The sequence below is a fragment of the Pleurodeles waltl genome, chromosome 4_2 (assembly GCF_031143425.1).
Source record: "Pleurodeles waltl isolate 20211129_DDA chromosome 4_2, aPleWal1.hap1.20221129, whole genome shotgun sequence".
In the NCBI taxonomy this organism is placed as follows: Eukaryota; Metazoa; Chordata; class Amphibia; order Caudata; family Salamandridae; genus Pleurodeles; species Pleurodeles waltl.
In genome coordinates this window covers 8,535,375-8,555,611 of record NC_090443.1, presented here as the reverse complement: position 1 = coordinate 8,555,611, position 20,237 = coordinate 8,535,375, and the positions used below count along the sequence as shown (strand labels likewise).

The following is a 20,237-nucleotide window of genomic DNA, read 5'->3' as shown; positions in this document are numbered from 1 at the left end:
TTGGACACTTCATTTGAGGCTATTATCCCAGGATTTTGGTATGGCCAACTTGCTACACTCCCCATGAGGTTTGAGGAGGTGTCCCCATTGTCATGTCAGATTCATACATTTGGAAATGTGAAATTTGATCGGGGTGGACATCCTACATTGTGAAATTCATGGTGACAATAATACATTGACATTTCATGCCATTACATTGACATGTGTACAAATACCTTTTATTATAATGTATTTGGTGTTGAGAAGGTAAGTGGCTAGGCTGCTGATCCCATAGGCCATGTATACTGTCAATACTTCATAGGGCAATACCATACCTATATGAGTGCAAAAATGCTATTTGCTGCCTACATCATGTCTCAATTGATACTTCGTGCCTGATGTAATGTTGAAACCTCTTCTTTGCCAGACTTATATTTGCAAATCTGAGGCGGTTAGCACAGTTGTGGTAATGGCTCTGCTCATTTCAGCCTCATGGTATAGCAGGTGTTCCATTTCACTTACACATGTTGGTGCTGTGGGATATGTTGTCATTCAATTTGCTTGACTGTAGGTGTATGTGTAATGCATGGGTACATTAGTAATCAGTTGTGTTAGTGTTAGTTCTGGACTAAGGTAATAGGAATCACGTCTGGACAGTTGTTAGTGATGTCAGTGTTTAGATGTTGTCATGTACAGGTTTCTAATAAGCATGTATGGTGGAATGCTACAAGCCCTTCAGGCACATTGGGGGTCATTCTGACCTCGGCGGTAAAAGGCCCTTACCGCCGGTCAGAAGTCTGCCATTCTACCGCCACGGCCGCGGTAAACCGCCACGGTCATTCTGACCCACAACTGACAAACCTCCAAAAATCCGACATCCACAGCAGGCCGCCACATCAGCGGCCAGTGGTAAACTGGAGATGACCAAACCTCCACCGCCACGCCAACAGAAACACGCCCATGTCATTCAGACCCACAAATCCACGCGGCGGTCTTTCAACCGCGGTATTCCATTGGCGGTACACACCGCCGCGCTCAAAATAAACACACAGCTCCAAAACACAGCCACATTGGACAATTTGAAATACACACACCTGATACACATACACACACCACTCCCACACACCCAACACAATATAAAACACACACCCACATCACCCACAAACCCCTACGACCAAAGATCAGAGACGAAGGAGAGAGAGACACATCACAGAATAGAGAGCTACATCACACAGAGGCACACTACACCATCACACACACCACATAGAAGCACAAAGCACCACACACCAACACACTCATCACCACATACACCACCCCACACCTCATCCACACCACCCCATGGCACCCCAAAGGCACCCACGCTTTTCGGACCAAGAACTCCGGGTCATGGTGGAGGAAATTATAAGAGTTGAACCCCACAGGTGTCGGCTCACAGGTGCAGCACACCACTATAGCCAGGAAGGCGGAGCTATGGCAGCGGATCGTGGACAGGGTCAACGCGGTGGGACAGCATCCCAGAAATCGGGACGACATCCGCAAACGCTGGAACGACCTACGGGGAAAGGTGCGCTCGATGGTCTCGCGACACAACATCGCAGTGCAGAAGACTGGCAGGGGACCCCCACCCACTCCACCCGAATTCACAGCATGGGAGCAAGAGGTACTAAACATCCTGCATCCTGATGGCCTCGCTGGAGTACACGGAGGAATGGACTCTGGTAAGTACAATCTCAACTACTTCACCCCCCCCAGCATGCTAACCCCCACCACCACCCTCACCCCCAACCCCCATCACACATCCTCCCTGAGAATGTCTCTCCAGCACAACCCACCCAACACCAACCCCTGCATGCCACCACAAACTATGGACACCCATCACCTAAGCATGACCACTGCACATACCCCCCCCCCCCAAAACACCCTCACAACACCTCCCCCAAGGGAATGGCAGCACTGGGGGACAAGGGCACCCATAAATCGCACGCAATAGTACACACAGAAACAATAACCATACTCTCTTACCCCATGCAGGACCCGAACGCCAACACACCGGTCAGGAGGGTCCAGAAATGTCCATCCCACCCCCGGAAGAGGCCCCCAGTGATGACAGCAGCTCTGTCGACCTGGAACCTGATGACCAGCCCGGACCATCGGGGACCTCTGGACAGTGGGTTCCCCACACACAGACACAGGCCACACCAGACCCAACCCCCTCTGGGACCAACAGCACAGCTCCCACCCAGCGGGCCCATGCCTCTGTCTCTAGGACAGGTCAATCAGCGGTGTGTCTGCCACTACAGGGCACCCAGGCTAACCCACCACCCCAACAACAACAGGGACCTGGGGGCAGTGGTAGTGGGCACACCGTCCAGGGGACAGAGGCCGGGGGAAACTGGGCAACTCGGAGGGCTGCTGTGCGACAGGGGGGGAGGAGAGGCCCAGGGAACCCACTCTCCAAGAGGCCCTCACCACCATCATGGCAGCCTACCACAACTCCCAAGAGACAATGGCGACGGTACTGGCCAGGTTCCAGGAGATCCAGGCACAGCAGGAGGAACGCTACATGGGGTTCAGCAATCAACTCACCAACATCTCTACCGCTATGGGGAGCATAGTCCAGGCCCTGAACCGTATAGAAGACACGTTGCGGGACCATGTGGCACCACACAGGGCCCCTGTCACTAGTCCGGACCAGGAACAGCCTACCACCTCCGCCGGCGCTAATGGACAGGAGGCCCCACCACAACGACAGGCCACCAGAACCCCACCTCCTGCTGAAGAACAACCACCCCGCAAGAGGAGCCTGAGATCAAAAAAATAGACAGAGTAGGATGTCAAGACCCCCGCCAGCATGAGATACCCCCTGAAGTCATCCCACTGTCCCACATTGCCACCCTGTCCAACCTTGAACTGCCCCTGCTCCATCCTTCCACAGGCATATGGACAATGCACCTGTGAGACTGAGAACTGGACTCTGCCATGGACATTACTCCACCCCCACCCATCACCGTGTTAATATCATGTACCATTATCTAGCACTACAAATAAATCACTCATTGCACTGAAATCTATCAGGAGTCAGCCTGTATTATTTACAAATGTATAACACATTACAGATCAATTATGTTCGGTTAACTTTGTGTTGAAAACATACCGAGGTCAATAAGCATTAGTCCATGGGCTAACCAACCAGAAGTCACGCAGTGGGTCATACAGCACTGAAAAGGGAAGGGAAAATCAAACATCAGTCTAAAAGAACTGGGGGGAAATAGACAAAGTTGAGATGCAGGAGTCTTCAAGTAAATGTAAAATGGCGTGGGTGATTCTTACCTGTGTGCTACTGAAAATACTGTTGGATAACTCTGTCCCTGTTGTCTGTGTCGTCCTCTGAGTCTTCCTCCTCTTCACTCTCCGCAGGCTCCACAGCTGCTTCAACACCACCATCTGGACCATCCTCCTGCAGGAAAGGCACCTGACGTCGCAATGCCAGATTGTGAAGCATACAGCAGGCCACGATGATCTGGCACACTTTCTTTGGTGAGTACATCAGGGATCCCCCTGTCATATGCAGGCACCTAAACCTGGCCTTCAGGAGGCCAAAGGTCCTTTCTATGATCCTCCTAGTTCGCCCATGGGCCTCATTGTAACGTTCCTCAGCCCTGGTCCGGGGATTCCTCAATGGGGTCAATAGCCAAGGCAGGTTGGGGTAACCAGAGTCACCTATTAGCCACAAACGTTGTCCCTGTAGCTGTTCCATCACATAAGGGATGCTGCTATTACGCATCACCTACGTGTCATGCACTGAACCAGGGAACTTGGCATTTACATGGGAGATGTACTGGTCAGCCAAACAGACCACCTGGACGTTCATAGAATGATAATTTTTCCTGTTTCTGTACACCTGCTCATCGTCTTTTGGGGGTACTAAGGCCACATGGGTCCCATCAATGGCACCAATGATGTTGGGGATATGTCCAAAGACATAAAAATCACCCTTCACAGTGGCCAAATCAACCTCCTCAGGGAATAGAATGTAACTCCGCATGTGTTTCGTCAGGGCAGACAACACTCTAGACAAAACTTTTGAAAACATGGGCTGAGACATTCCAGATGACATGGCCACTGTCGTCTGGAATGAGCCACTTGCAAGAAAATGGAGGACTGACAGAACCTGCACCAGAGGGGGAATTCCTGTGGGTTGGCGGATGGGGGACATCAGGGCTGGCTCCAGCTGGGCACACAGTTCATGTATAGTGGCACGGTCAAGTCGGTATCGTAGTATGATGTGGCGTTCTTCCATTGTCGACAGGTCCACCAGCGGTCGGTACACGCGAGGATTCATCCTTCTCCTCACAAGTCCCAGCGGACGGTTCCTAGGAAGGACAACATGGAGCACAGAGACAAGCAAATCTCAGGTACGTTCACCACAGCTTGCATAGCACACGGTTATCTATGTATTGAAAGGCGTGTATGTGTGGCAATGCAAGGCCTAGGCCTGTGTGACGCAGTACAAATTATGCCATGTGGGCCCTTGAAATGGCGGCTGCCTGACCTGTGAAGTGGGACAATGGGATGTGAGGTCAATGCGCTGGCGTAGCGCACCGTGGCGGTAGGCGGTCGAAGACCGCTATACGAAGCCGCATTGGTTAACATTGAAGACTATGGGTTTCAGGAGCCAATGACGAGGTGCGCCGGCGGTCGCGGTACGCACCGCCGCGGTACGCACCGCCGCGGGCGTGACCGCCATTTTCTATCTGATTAATCACTCGAGACCTGATCATCCACAGGAGAGGACCTATACTGCAAGTGCTGCTGTGACCTGGGTCTGGAAGTGACAATGGCTGCTGCGACTGGGGAAAGGGCCCCTGCCTTCACGTCTGAAGAGTTGGAGAAGCTCGTGGATGGGGTCCTCCCCCAGTATGCGTTACTCTACGGTCCTCCAGACCAACAGGTAAGTACACCGGGTGCACATGGAATGGGCGATGCCTGTGTGGAGTGGGGTGGATGTAAGTTGGTGGGGTGGGGGGCGAATGAGGAGTGCAACACACAACAGATGAGAGCATGTGCCATTTGGCAAAGTTGGTGAGGGGGGGCCAATCACATCTAACATGCAGTTCATTGATGAGTGTTTCCTTCCCACCCTGTACATGTCAAATAGGTCAGCGCCCATCAGAAAGTCGACATTTGGCGTGCCATCGCCAAGGAAGTCCGGACCCTGGGGGTCCACAACAGACGGGGCACCCACTGCCGCAAGAGGTGGGAGGACATCCGCCACGGGACCAGGAAGACCGCTGAGTCACTGCTGGGGATGGCCTCCCAACCTAGGAGGGGTGCCAGTCGTACCATGACCCCCCTGATGTCCCGGATCCTGGCGGTGGCCTACCCTGATTTGGATGGGCGCTTGAGGACATCACAGCAGACACAAGGGGGTGAGTATCAGCACATTCTCCTATCTTTCTGCGCAGTGGAGGCATCTGGGTGGGGGAGGAGGGCTGTGGGTGACATTAGGCCAGGGCGCTTTCTGTAGTGTAGTCCCCTCCCTTAGGCATGGCCCTGTGCTCCCGGCCCCCACCTCTGTAGGGTGACAAGTACAGCTATTGATGGTCCAGCATCACACATGTGCGCGTTTGTCGTCTCTAGACCTGTTGTCCTAGTCAGGAGTACTGAGTAGTGTACCCCGAATGCGCGGCGTAGTGCATGAGGCTCCTCTGTCTGTCCTCTCCGCCAACGGTGTTGACATTGCATGCACTCAACCTGGTCTTCGTTTTTCTCCCCACACCCTTCTTCTTCATCTTCTTGTGCATGTGTGCATTAGCATCATCAGGCGGAGGAGATTTGGCATAGGAGCACGAGGGAGCTGCCAGTCACAAGGCCCCGGTGGGCCCAGGAACAGACACCGAGGGCACCAGTGATCCGGAGGGTGAGGGGAGCACCACAACGGGGACCGGTGGTGAGACCAGCGACACAGACACGTCCTCGGATGGGTGCTCCCTAGCGGTGGCGGCAACATCCGTGCCCCCGCCTCTACAGGTACAGCCGCCACCCAGCGCACCAGCCCCGCCCTCCCAGCAGCCCCTCAGCCTACGCTCTGTGCCCGCTCGCCCAGGAAGGCGGGCGTCTCCTTCGCCCCAGGCACCTCAGCCCCTGCCCCTGTCACCCCTGCTGCCCTCAGTGCGGAGCTCAGTGACCTCCTGAGGACGCTCATTGTTGGGCAGACTACCCTTTTGAATGCCATTCAGGGGGTAGAAAGGGAGGTGCATCGGAGCAATGCCTACCTGGAGGGCATTCATTCGGGTCAGGCTGCCCATCAACGATCGTTCAATGCTCTGGCCTCAGCACTGACGGCAGCCATTGTCCCTGTTTCCAGCCTCCCTCTTCTGACTGCCTCCACCCTGTCTCTGTCTCCTGTTCCTCAGCCTATCCCATCCACACCATCTGACCAGCCTGCACACACCTCAACACCCAAGGGCAGCTCATCCAGACACAAGCACCACAGATCCCACAAACACTCACCCAAGCAACACCCAGATGCAGACATTCCAACAGTCACTACCAACTCTGTGTCCCCCTCCTCCTCGTCTCCCTCCTCCCTCCCTGTGACGTCTACACTCACACCTGCATGCACACCAACATCAGCCAGTGCTTCCATCACCACCACACCCTCCAGTACAGTCCGCACGCGTGCAGTCACCACCCCCATTGCCATTTACACGTCCCCTGTGTCCTCTCCCACTATGTCTGTCACCCCCTCTTCCAAGACACACAAACGCAGGCAGCCACCCACCCAACAGCCATCCACCTCACGACAGCCTACAGCACCAGCACCTTCACCCAATGACAGCACACCTGACTCTCCTACAACCACATCCTCTTCCTCCACTCCCATCACCACTTCTCCTACCCTTTACCTTGGTCCTAAAAAACTTTTCCTCGCTAATCTTAACCTCTTTCCCTCCGATGACCCACCCCATCCATCTGCAAAGAGTCCCAAGAGCACCTCAGCCACCACCAGCCCAGCTACGAGTGTCACTGTTGTGCATGGGTTCTGGAGTCCACCCTTTGCCAGCAGTGACACTTCAATCAGCAGCAAGGAAACATCCAGCCCCCCCCCAGGGAAGAGGACCAGGAAACAAAAGGGCCGCCGTGAGAGGACTGACACGGCTGCCCCCAAGGAGCAAAGTTCCACTTCACCTGCCACAACATCTAGGGGAGGCAAGGGCCCGAGAGCCACATCTAAGGAGCGAAAGGGCAGCAGGGCGGAGAAGTCAGGCAGCAGGAGCGCGGAGCAGGTGGGCCCCACATGCCACGTCCGAGCTGTAAGGGAGGACACCCATGGGCCCAGGACTCCGTCACCGAAGGGTCCAGAAACATCACAGTCGGAGGGGGACTGAGCAGGGAGTCCAGCCCAGGTCTGGCTCCCTTGACTTACTGGATGAGCACCGCTGAACAGGGCCCCGCCGTGTAGATAGGCACCGCTGAACAGGGCCCGCCGTGCAGAAGAGCACCGCTGAACAGGGCCCCGCCGTGAAGATAGGCACCGCTGAACAGGGCCCGCCGTGCAGAAGAGCACCGCTGAACAGGGTCCCGCCATGTAGATAGGCACCGCTGAACAGGGCCCGCCGTGCAGAAGAGCACCGCTGAACAGGGCCCCGCCGTGTAGATAGGCACCGCTGAACAGGGCTCGCCGTGCAGAAGAGCACCGCTGAACAGGGCCCGCCGTGAAGATAGGCACCGCTGAACAGGGCCCGCCGTGCAGAAGAGCACCGCTGAACAGGGCCCCGCCGTGTAGATAGGCACCGCTGAACAGGGCCCGCCGTGCAGAAGAGCACCGCTGAACAGGGCCCCGCCGTGAAGATAGGCACCGCTGAACAGGGCCGCCGTGCAGAAGAGCACCGCTGAACAAGGCCCCGCCGTGTAGATAGGCACCGCTGAACAGGGCCCGCCGTGAAGACAGGCACCGCTGAACAGGGCCCCGCCGTGAAGATAGGCACCGCTGAACAGGGCCCGCCGTGCAGAAGAGCACCGCTGAACATGGCCCCGCCGTGTAGATAGGCACCGCTGAACAGGGCCCGCCGTGAAGATAGGCACCGCTGAACAGGGCCCCGCCGTGAAGATAGGCACCGCTGAACAGGGCCCGCCGTGCAGAAGAGCACCGCTGAACAGGGCCCTCCGTGCAGAAGAGCACCGCTGAACAGGGCCCCACCGTGTAGATAGGCACCGCTGAACAGGGCCCGCCGTGCAGAAGAGCACCGCTGAACAGGGCCCCGCCGTGAAGATAGGCACCGCTGAACAGGGCCCGCCGTGCAGAAGAGCACCGCTGAACAGGGCCGCCGTGCAGAAGAGCACCGCTGAACAGGGCCCCGCCGTGTAGATAGGCACCGCTGAACAGGGCCCGCCGTGCAGAAGAGCACCGCTGAACAGGGCCCCGCCGTGAAGATATGCACCGCTGAACTGGGCCCGCCGTGCAGAAGAGCACCGCTGAACAGGGCCCGCCGTGAAGATAGGCACTGCTGAACAGGGACCCGCCATCTCAAGCACCGCTCCGCTGGGCCCTTCCTGTCAAGCACCGCTCCGCTGGGCCCCGCCGTCTCAAGCACCGCTCCGCTGGGCCCTTCCTGTCAAGCAATGTTAACGGTTCACTGTGCCCACCATGCCTCCTCCTTGACCAGTGGAGACTGTAATCCACCTGATAGACTGTGGCTTTGCACTCCCCAGGATGGCACAGTGGGCAATCCACCCACTGTAGAGACTTGTGAGACTGTGGCTTTGCACTCCCCAGGATGGCACAGTGGGCAATCCACCCACTGTAGAGACTTGTGAGACGGTGGCTTTGCACTTCCCAGGATGGCACAGTGGGCATGGTGGCCCCTTCGTGGATCTGGCGTCGTGGACTCATGTGGCTGTGGTGCCCCCCCTTCCCTTCCCCCTGAGGTGCCTATAGTTTTTTCATCAGATGCTCCTGCAGTGTTCTCTCCAAAGGACTCAGGTCTCCTGTGTGGGCTTTGCCCTTGTGTTGTTACACTTTGGCCCACGGACACTTCGATTTACTTTTGATGTACGGAACTAATTGCCTCGGTTATCCATTGCAGTGTATATAGTATTATTTTGGTATGAATAGTTTGCATAGTTGACCTATATTTGTCAGAGCCTATTTATTACATAAATTTTCTTCACAATTTAATTATGTCTTTGCATTTTTCAGGGGGGTTTGGGTGGTGTCACAGTGACTTCTTGCTCTGCATTGGTGTGTACATAGTTTGGGGGGGTGGGGGTCGCATATGTGTGTGCCCGTAACCTTTCCTCCTCCCCCCTCCCGTGTGTCGTAGGTGCAGTACTCACCGTTGTCGTCTGCGCCGGCGTTCGTACTCGTGGTAGATGAGCAGGTAGACGAGAGCAGGTAGGATGTTTAATTCGGATTCCATGCTGTCCTCCGTACTCGTGGAGTGTGTTTCGGTGAGTGTTTTCCCGTTCGTGGTCTGTTTCCGCCGTGTTTTTATCGGCGGTGCTCCCGCCCCGGAAGAGGTGGCGGATTGGTGAGTTATGATAGTGTGGGCGGTACATTGTCTGCCGCCTGCCTGTTGGCGGTGACTGCCGCGCTGTTTGTCTGTACCGCCGTGGCGGTTGGAGTGTTAATGTGGCGGTCTCTGTTGGCGGTTCCCGCCAGGGTCAGAATTCCATTTTTTGGACCGCCGGCCTGTTGGCGTGTTGGCCGCCGCTTTATCACCGACCGCCAGGGTTAGAATCACCCCCATTGTTTGGTGTCCATTGTATTGTTGGTGTTACTATGTTCCCATTGGTTGTCTGTGTATATAGCCTGTGTGCTAAGTAGTCCCTTATTGCAGTATGTAGCATTGTTGTCTGTGTGACAATGAGTTAGATAAGTGGGTCCAGATACTCCTAATGAATCTTTTCCTTATGTTTAGATAGATGTTTCAAGTATATGCTATGTCATTTTGTGATACACACTGTATGGGTATGCCATATGTTGTGTCGCCATCTGAGGTGTTTTTCAATTGTGTAAGATGTGTACAGAATGATAAGTTAGGCATGTGATTGAAAATCAACATGCTGCGTCGTATTTGAAGTGAGATGAGTTTACTTTCATGGAACATGACTACTGGTGATAGACTGGGCATGTGTGCAGTAGCCGGAGGTATGATATTGTGTTGTCAGTCCACTGCATTTCCTTAGACTGATTTGATGATGGACAGTGATGATCTGTATGGGGATAGATTTTAAATGTAGCCAATATATCTTGTGCATGATGCATTTGAGTTGCAGCTGAATTGATGGGAGGGTGATGTAGTGGTCAGATGCTTGGCTTATGTTGTGGGTGAGACTGTGGTCATATGGGAATGTTGGGAGTATCTTGTTGTGACATGATGTAGGCTCTGAAAGGTTTCTAACTAGGGCTTTATTTGACATAGATGCGTTGTTACTGTTGTGCATGTTGTAATGTATGTGGTTCTGAAGAATGTGATGACCCTCTCTTTCTGTGCATCAGCATCAGCAGCTGAAGGAGACGGGGCACAGCCGAGTGGGGAAGCTGCTGGCCACAGGGCCCGGAGTGCTGAGACCACCGACACTGAGGGACCCAGTGGCCTGAGGGCGATGGGAGTGCCTCAGGGGAGACTGGATCCACATCTTCATCGGAATCCTCCTCCAGTGGACACACCCTGGCGGTGGTGACCCCATCTGGGACCACCCCAGCACCATCTCTGTCTGCCACCCTGTCGCGGGCCGGCCCTCGCTTCGGACCATGACCCGATCTCAGAAACAGGAAGTACCCCGGGGGCACGGAAGAGGACAGCTCCATCCATCCAAGAAGCAGAGCAGTTGCGGGGTCGCGACCTTGTGGCGCAAACCACACTGGAAGAAAAAGAGGAAGAGAGAGATGCAAGCATCTCAGTAGATGAGGAAAGCGGGACCGAGGAGACACACCAAGTAGGAGAAGATGCAGGACCCGACCCAAGGCCGAGACAAGACGTGTGGAAGGAGAGCAGGAAAACTCACCAAGGGAGTAGACAAGCCATCCGGAGAAGCCCCAGGCAGATATTACAGTGGAGCTGCCCAGCCACGTTCCAGGAGGAACGTGGCTTCACAAGGTATGGGCATATTGGACGGAGGGCCGGGCAGCCAGAAAAAGGGGAAAGAGAGGAAAAGGGTAGGGAGAGACAGGAGGGAAACCGCAATAAAAAGGGGAATTATTGGGGAAGTTGGAAAACAAAAGCAAAAAAATACTCCTGATATAATAACTGAATTTTCCTGGTGTCAGGGGACTCTCAGACTCCTTTGCATGATCCACTGAGAGCCTACTTCATTGTTTTATTGGTGTGAACCACTAGGAGCCCCTGGAGAAGTACAATTTACCCTACCCTCACTGGCCCCCCCCTCCCCAAAACCTCCCCGGTGCCCTGGTACAACCCACCTATGATTCCCAAACAGACCACTTACCTGAATCTGTCCTTTCTGTGTTTTGTTTGAGGAACATCTATATGAAGGTCTCCCTGCCCAGGAAACGTCCAGGACAACCAAATGGAACCCCCCATCCGTACCCACTACAAAGGAAATGAGAAGACAGTTTAATCAGAAAGACGTTTAACATACTTTTTTTGTTTGTTTTCAGTGAATAAGACAGTATCATTAAGAAAATAAATTCACCTTCAGTTACAAAGCATCCTAGTGGACTGTATCACTGCTATCCCATCCCCTTACAGTGGTGCCAGAAGTGGGATTTTAGGTGATCCTCATAGTCCACCTGACAGAGTTGTTAGGGGAAAGGGAAGCCAGAGAGAGAGTTGGAGGAGATGATTAGACAGTTGGCAGAAGGACAGAGACATTTACAACTGATATTTGAGGAGCAAACAAGTAATACCCAAAGAGACAGAGAACAGCTACAAGATGCCCTGAAAAAACAGGCATCCCTAAGTGCCCACAATCAATTAATCCATGAAACAGTTATCCAGAAGTTATCAGAAATGGTTGCAGGCGCTAAGGTACACACTAAAGTTCCAAGTTCAGTCCTGCAAAAATATCTGACCAGAGAGGATCCGGAATCGTTCTTCACCAAGTTTGAGTGGGTGGCCCTTTCTGCTTCATGGCCCAAAGAAAGATGGGACCAATATATCACTCCATTATTGACAGGGGAACTACAAATTGCGTATCAAGACGCTAACCTGGGAGGCTTGACCCAGTATGATGAGATAAAGAAAGACATATTGGAGAGATTATGATTTGATTGTGAACATTACAGGGTGATATTTCGTCAAGAGAAAAGGAGCCTCAACGATACTCCTAAGGCATTATACTATAGGATAAAAGACGTAGGGTTAAAGTGGCTGAAACCTGATGAGTCCACCAAAGAAGAGTTAGTACAGAAAATATTGCTGGAGCAATATTTAGAATCTCTGCCTCTTCAAACTCGACAATGGATTAGACAATATCCCAGAGTATCAGTACCTGAGGCTATTGAGCTAGTTAGAGCATATCATTGCACTATTGATGTAAAAGTAAACCCTACTAGAAATTACAGAGCCCTACCCCCTCTGGATACATATTCTGAGAGACATGTCTCTAGAGCTATCCCATATGTTGGTAGGTCCCCCCGTACTTTAGGCAAAGAAATTATATCAAAACCACAAAGTTGTCACTGTGCTGACTGGGTCCACAAAGCCCGTAATTGCCTTTAAAGGGTCCTTAATCACTACCCCATGGAAAAAGGAGTTTCTAGGGGGAGAGCCCTATGTGCCGGGGGAACAAAATACCTAATATGTGATAGAGATGATAGTGAATGGGATAACAACCCCCGTATTAATTGACTCAGGGTGTCGTCAATCAGTAATCCGAGCTGAGCTGGTGAAACCGAGCCAATTGGATGAGGGAAATAAAACGGCAATAACCTGTGTACATGAGGAGACCAGGGCTTACCCCATAGCCAAAATAGACATTGACTGGAAATAAAAATGTGAACGTCTTAAGGTGGGGGTTATACCAGGGTTGACTGAAGACCTTATTGTGGGTAAGGACTATTCAGGATTTTTATCCGTAATGGATAAGGCTGTCCAGCAAGAGAAAAAACACGAGTGGCTATTAAAAGCTCCTTTTCATGATGAAAGAATAAAGGGAGGTAAGGAAAAATACAAAATGATTCAACAAGAAAAACAAGAAAACAAAAAGACCTATACCCAAACTGAACTACCTCACGTGTTTCTTCTTTTTCACAGCACCACCAGCCGATTCTCCGATGGGGCGCTTGAGAGTAAATCAGAGGGAAGACCCTACCCTTAGGAAAGTCTGGGAGCAGGTTGTTCCAGAGACCCAAGATAAGGTAGGAATCACCTTCATCTTAAGAAATGGTCTGTTATATAGATGGGTAATATTCACAGGTAAAAAACAGACTCAGCTGCTTGTACCTCATCCATTCAGACTCCAGGTTATACACTTGGCTCATAGTGAGACAGAGGCAGGGCGCTACGGTCATGAAAAGACTGAGTCCTACTTACTCCAAAGGTTCTATTGGCCGGGGTTGTACTCAGATGTCAGCGAAGTTTGTGCTTCATGTAAAATATGTCAGTTAATCAATCACCCTCAACAATCCAAAGCTCTGTTACTTCCCTTACCCATTATCGATATCCCTTCACCAGGGTAGGAATGGACGTGGTTGGACCCATAGTTACTTCAACCCGGGGTTACAAGTACATATTAGTACTCGTTGACTATGCTACCCGCTATCCCGAAGCGGTACCATTGAGGAATCTGAACACACAAACAGTAGCTCAGGCCATGATCAAATTCCTTACCCGAGTAGGTTGCTCTAAGGAATCAATAACAGACCAGGGCACTCCGTTCGTATCCCGTTTGATGAAACAGATATGTACACTGCTAGGTATAACCCAAACAAGGAACTCAGTCTATCATCCACAAACAGACAGTCTAGTAGAGAGATACAACTATACTATCAAATCCCTACTGAAAAAAAACATATCTGATAATGGGAGGGACTGGGTTACAAAACTTCCCCTAGTTTTATACGCCATTAGGACCCATGTACAATCCTCTACAGGACATTGCCCTTTTGAACTGGAATTCAGAAGAAATCCCAGAAGTTTGTTAGATATAGCCGCAGATAGATGGGAAGAGGATGAAGATTAGGGAAAGAATTCCACTCCCAAACCCACTCCATCTACCCGTCCCAGTGTGTCCAAAAAACTTTTCCTGTCCAACCTTGACCTCTTCCCCTCACATCCCTCACCCCTTCTGTCTTCTAGGGCCCGTCTTTCCAGGTCCCAACCCAGCACCTCAGCCACAACATCTGCGGGAACAGTGGTGCCAGTAGTAACCGGCTTCTGGAGTGCGCCAGGCAGCAGGGCAGCCAGTGTGCCAAGGAGCCAGACCACGGACAGTCACCCACCTCAAAAGCACAAAAAGTTGGCCAGTGCCCGGCGGGAGAGAGGCAAAACATCTACCACCAAAACCTTTCCCAGGGGTACAGTTGGGAGTGTGAAGACAGCTGCGCCACGATCCAAGGTGGGGAAGGGGCACAGAAAAACAGGCAAGCCTGCGAAAACCTGTACGGCGGACAAGACCGCCAGAAGCACCACTGAACAGGACACGGGCGCCACAAGCACCGCTGCCAAGGACACCGCCGCCACAAGCACTGCTGAACAGAACACTGCCGCTACAAGCACCGCTGCAAGGACACTGCCGCCACAGGCACCGCTGAACAGGACACCGCCGCCACAAGCACCGCTGCCAAGGACACCGACATCACCAGCACCGCTGAAAAGGACACCGCCGCCACAAGCACCACTGAACAGGACACTGCCACCACCAGCACCGTTGCCAAGGACACGCCACCACCAGCACCGTTGCCAAGGACACCGCTGCCACCAGCACAGCTGAACAGGACACTGCTGCCACAAGCTCCGCTGAACAGGACACCGCCACCACCAGCACCACAGGCCAAAGATCGCAAAAGCTTCCGACGCTACTGAGGCTGCCAGGAGCAGGATGAATCACTCTGGGCACAAGGCCCCCTCCAGAACCAGTGGAGATTTATATCCACTACCTCTGTCCTTGGTAGGATGAAACACTCTGGGCACAAAGCCCCCTCCAGAACCAGTGGAGTAAGGCATCCACTACCTCTATCCTTGGCAGGATGTAGCACTCTGGGCACAAAGCCCCCTCCAGAACCAGTAGAGTATCACATCCACTACCTCAGTCCTTGGCAGGATGTAGCACTCTGGGCACAAAGCCCCCTAAAGGACCAGTGGAGAAAGGCATCCACTACCTCTGTCCTTGGCAGGATGACGCACTCTGGGCACAAAGCCCCCTCCAGAACCAGTGGAGTATTATATTCACTACCTCAGTCCTTGGCAGGATGAAGCACTCTGGGAACAAAGCCTCCTCCAGAAGCAGTGGAGAAAGGCATCCACTACCTCTGTCCTTGGCAGGATGAAGCACTCTGGGCACAAAGCCCCCTCCAGAACCAGTGGAGTATCACATCCACTACCTCAGTCCTTGGCAGGATGAAGCACACTGGGCACAAAGCTCCCTCCAGAACCAGTGGAGAAAGGCATCCACTACCTCTGTCCTTGGCAGGATGAAGCACTCTGGGCACAAAGCCCCCTCCAGAACCAGTGGAGTATCACATCCACTACCTCAGTCCTTGGCAGGATGAAGCACTCTGGGCACAAAGCCCCCTCCAGAACCAGTGGGGAAAGGCATCCACTACCTCTGTCCTTTCAGGATGAAGCACTCTGGGCACAAAGCCCCCTCCAGAACCAGTGGAGTATTCCATCCACTACCTCAGTCCTTGGCAGGATGAAGCACTCTGGGCAAAAATCCCCCTCAAGAACTAGTGGAGTATCACATCCACTACCTCAGTCCTTGGCAGGATGAAGCACTCTGGGCACGAGGCCCCCTCCAGAACCAGTGGAGACTGTTATCCACTTGAGGGATTGTGGCTTTGCACTCCCCAGGATGCAGCAGTGGGCAAACCACCCACTGGAGAGACTTGAGAGACTGTGGCTTTGCACTCCCCAGGATAAAGCAGTTGGCAAACCACCCACTGGAGAAACTTGAGAGACGGTGGCTTTGCACTCCCCAGGATAAAGCAGTGGGCAACCCACCCACTGGAGAGACTTGAGAGACTGTGGTTTGCACTCCCCAGGATGCAGTAGTGGGCAAACCACCCACTGGAGAGACTTGAGAGACTGTGGCTTTGCACTCCCCAGGATAAAGCAGTGGGCAACACACCCACTGGAGAGACTTGAGAGACTGTTGCTTTGCACTCCCCAGGATGCAGCAGGGGGCAACCCACCCACTGTAAAGACTTGTGAGACTGTGGCTTTGCACTCTCCAGGATGCAGCAGTGGGCATGGAGCCCCCTCGTGGATCTGGCGTCGTGCACTCATCCGGATGAGGTGCCCCCCCCTTCCCTTCCCCCTGAGGTGCCTGTTGTATTTCTATCTGATGCCCCAGCAGTGTTCTCTCCGTTTTGATCAGGTACTGAGTGTGGGCCTCGCCCATGCATTTCGGGCCCAGTGGTCCACGGACTATGATGGTGGAATACCTTGGACTTGTATTCTTGGTGTATATATTTGTTTATAGTGTCAATATATATATATATATATGTATTTTTGATTACTGTATTTGAATAGATTACAAACGTTCGACTCATTTCCTTTTGTCCTTGCATTCTTCCGGGGGGTTGGTGGTTGTTAATGTAATGTATCAACGTGTACTTGTGTGTGTGTTGTAGTGGGTGGGGGTGGGCGTGGGCGTGTTGCGTGTTTGTGTCACTCTTTTTTCTCTCCCCCCTCCCCCTGTGTCGTAGGTGCAGTACTCACTGTGGTCTTTGCCGCCCTCTTTGTTGTTCCTGGTAGAGGAGCAGGAAGATAAAGGCTTGGAGTATCTGGAGCTTGGGTTCCATGGCGTCCTGGTTCCCGCCGTGTTTTTGTTCACGGTGAATCCGCCCCGGAAAAGGTGGCAGATTGGACAGTTGTAATACAGTGGGCCGAACCTTGTCTTCTGCCTGTCTGTTGGCGGTTACCGCCGCGGTGTTTGTTTGTACCGGCGTGGCGGTCTGAGTGTTAAAGTGGCTGTCTATGTTAGCGGTTTCCGCCACGGTCATGATTCAATTTTTTTTTACTGCCAGCCTGTTGGCGGTTTTACCGCCGCTTTAACACCGACCGCCAGGGTTGTAATGACCCCCAAAATGTTAGCAAAATGGCAGGGACCCTATGAAGTAATAGGAAAAGTCTCTCCCGTCACATAAAAAATCGCAGTACCTCATGCCCAGAAGAGCAAACTGATATATCATAGTAACTTATTAAAGGAGGGGAGAGAAGAAGAACTCATGAACCCCCCTCTAGACAAGTAGCTTTAGTCACACATACCCAAGGTCTAGGTATTCAGTTTCCACCCTCAAACCCAGAGGACGACAAAGCCTTCCTAAGTGTAAATGAGCAATTAAACTCCAAGCAAAAAGAACAGACAATCACCTTAATAAAAAATTACCAAGAAGTGTTTTCGGCAAAACCTGGCCGAACCCCTATGGTTCAACATCATATACACACCGAAAGGGGTAAACACGTACCTTTAATACCATATAGTATCCCAGAGGCTAAAAGACAGGCAGTAGAAGATGAGATAAAGAAAATGTTAGAGAGTGATATTATAGAACCATCCTCCAGTCCATGGTGCTCACCTATTGTACTATCTCGAAACAGGATAACACTATCCAGTTTTGCATCGACTTCCGACAATTAAATTCGATATCTACCTTTGATACCTACCCTATGCCTAGGGTAGAATAAATGACTGAACAATTGGGAGTCGCTCTGTATCTTACCACCTTAGATTTAACAAAAGGGCACTGGCAGATACCATAAGCACCAGAAGATAGATGCAAAATGGCCTTTTCCACGCCTTCCGGACTTTATCAGTTCAAAGTAATGCCATTCAGACTCCATGGAGCCCCTGCCACCTTTCAGAGACTTATGGACCAGATACTTTGTACACAAAAAACGTATGCAGCTGCATAATTAGACGACATTATCGTTTTTAGTCCTTCTTGGGAGAGTCACCTGAAGCACTCAGAAGCAGTAATCCTAACCCTTAAAGAAGCAAAATTAAAAGCCAATCCAAAAAAAGCCACCTAGCACAAGAATCACTCCAGTATCTAGGGTATTACATAGAACAGGGCACCATCAAACCTCAGATCAACAAAGTACAAGCCATCCAAGATATTCCCTATCCAACAACTAAAAAACCAATACTTTCCTTTTTAGGCATGGTTGGATATTACCGGAGGTTTATCCCTCACTTTTCCGATAAAGCTGCAGTTTTGACGGATATTCTCAGGCTAAACATCTGACTCGCCACATTTCCTTAACACCCCAACAAAAAGAAAAATTTGATATATTGAGGAAGATCCCTTGTACACACCCCATCCTTTTCTGTCTGGATTTTTCCAGACCTTTTGTTCTTCAGACTGATGCTTCCAATCTGGAATTAGGAGCTGTTCTACCTGATGACCTTGGGGAATTACATCCGGTAGTAAATATTAGCCAAAAGATATTACCACGGGAACAAAGATATCCTACTATTGAAAAGGAATCCTTATGCATTAAGTGGGCCATTGAAACATTACAATACTATCTATTGGACGTTCATTTCACCTTACAGATCACGCTCCCTTAACGTGGTTGGCCCGTCACAAAGACACTAATCCTAGGTGTCTTCGTTTTTTTTTATCACTTCAATCTTTTTCCTTCTAGGTCCTACATATGCCAGGTAGAGATGATTCCGTCTGACTTCCTGTCATGGACTGCAGGCTCTATATGGCCCGATTGGCCATGCTTGGATTGGGGGCTATGTTGCGGGCCGGCCCTAGCTTTGGACCGCGACCCGGTCCTAGAAACACCTAGGAAGTACCCTGGGGGCATGGAAGAGGACTGCTCTGACAAAGACGCGGAGCACTTCCAGGGTCGTGACCTTGTGGTGCGAACCGCACCGGAAGAAAAAAAGGAAAGCGGGACCAAGGAGACGCGCCAAGGAGAAGAAGACACAGGACCCGACCCAAGGCCGAGACGAGACATGTGGAGAGAAGGAGAGCAGAAAAACAGGCCAAGGGAGTAGACAAGCCATCCGGAGAAGCCCCAGGCAGATATTACAGTGGAGCAGCCCAGCCACGTTCCAGGAGGAACATGGCTTCACAAGGTATGGGCATATTGGAAGGAAGGCCGGGTAGCCATAAAAACGGGGAAGGGAGGAAAAGGGGAGGGAGAGACAGGAGGGAAACCGCAATAAAAAGGGAATTATTGGGGAAGTTGGAAAACCTGATATAATAATTGAATTTTCCTGATGTCAGGAGACTCTCAGTCTCCTTTGCATGATTCACTGAGTGCCTATTTCACTGTTTTATTCGTGTGAACCACTGGGAACCCCTGGAGAAGTACAATTTACCCCACCCTCATTGACTCCCCCTACACCTCCCCGGTGCCCTTTTACAACAACCCGCCTATGATTCCCAAAGAGACCACTTACCTGAATCCGTCCTCTCTGTGTTTTGTTTGAGGAACATCTATACAAAGAACTCCCTGCCCAGGAAACGTAATCAGTCCAGGATAGCCCAATGAAACCTCATCCGTACCCACTACAAAGGAAATGAGAAGATAGTTTAATCAGAGAGACATTTGACATATTTTTTTTGTTTGTTTTCAATAAAAAAGACAGTATCATTAAGAAATAAATTCACCTTCAGTGACAAAGCATCCTAGTGGACTGTATCACTGCTATCCCACTCCCTTACATACCCCATCTTACTACTACCACCGCCCTACCTGTAGCTCCCAACCCAGTTGGCCGTTCCCACTTACCCAAGAGGGTGAACGTCTCCTTTGCCTCAGGCTCCTCTGCCTGTGCCTCTACCCCTGTCAGCTCTGCTGCCCTCTGTGAGGTGGCTACTGACCTCCTGAGGTCCATCTCCGTGGGTCAGTCGACCATCGTGAATGCCATCCAGGGACTGGCAACTCAGATACAACAGAGCATTGCTTTCCTGGAGGGCATTCACGGTGCACTGGTTGGCCTAGAGATATCCTTTCAGGCTCTAGCCTCTACAATGACAGCAGCCAGTCACCCTTTGTCATCCGTACCCCCTCCACCTTCCTCTTCCAAATTCCAAACCCCTTTTCCCTGATCCAGCTAAAACACACAGACAGGCAAGCATGCAGCACCTCAACATCCAAGGGTAA

General features: G+C 51.8%; 1 long non-coding RNA gene across 1 annotated transcript in view; it reads right to left on the bottom strand.

The window, feature by feature from the left end:
• LOC138294063 (uncharacterized) overlaps positions 1–19,625 on the bottom strand; it is a 39,359-nt gene extending 19,734 nt beyond the window's left edge. The window contains exons 1-2 of the long non-coding RNA XR_011203163.1: positions 19,531–19,625; positions 11,434–11,537 (exon numbers count right to left, since the gene is read on the bottom strand). This is a non-coding gene — a long non-coding RNA (uncharacterized lncRNA). The remainder of the gene's footprint in view (positions 1–11,433; positions 11,538–19,530) is intronic.
• Positions 19,626–20,237: the final 612 nt, after the last annotated feature.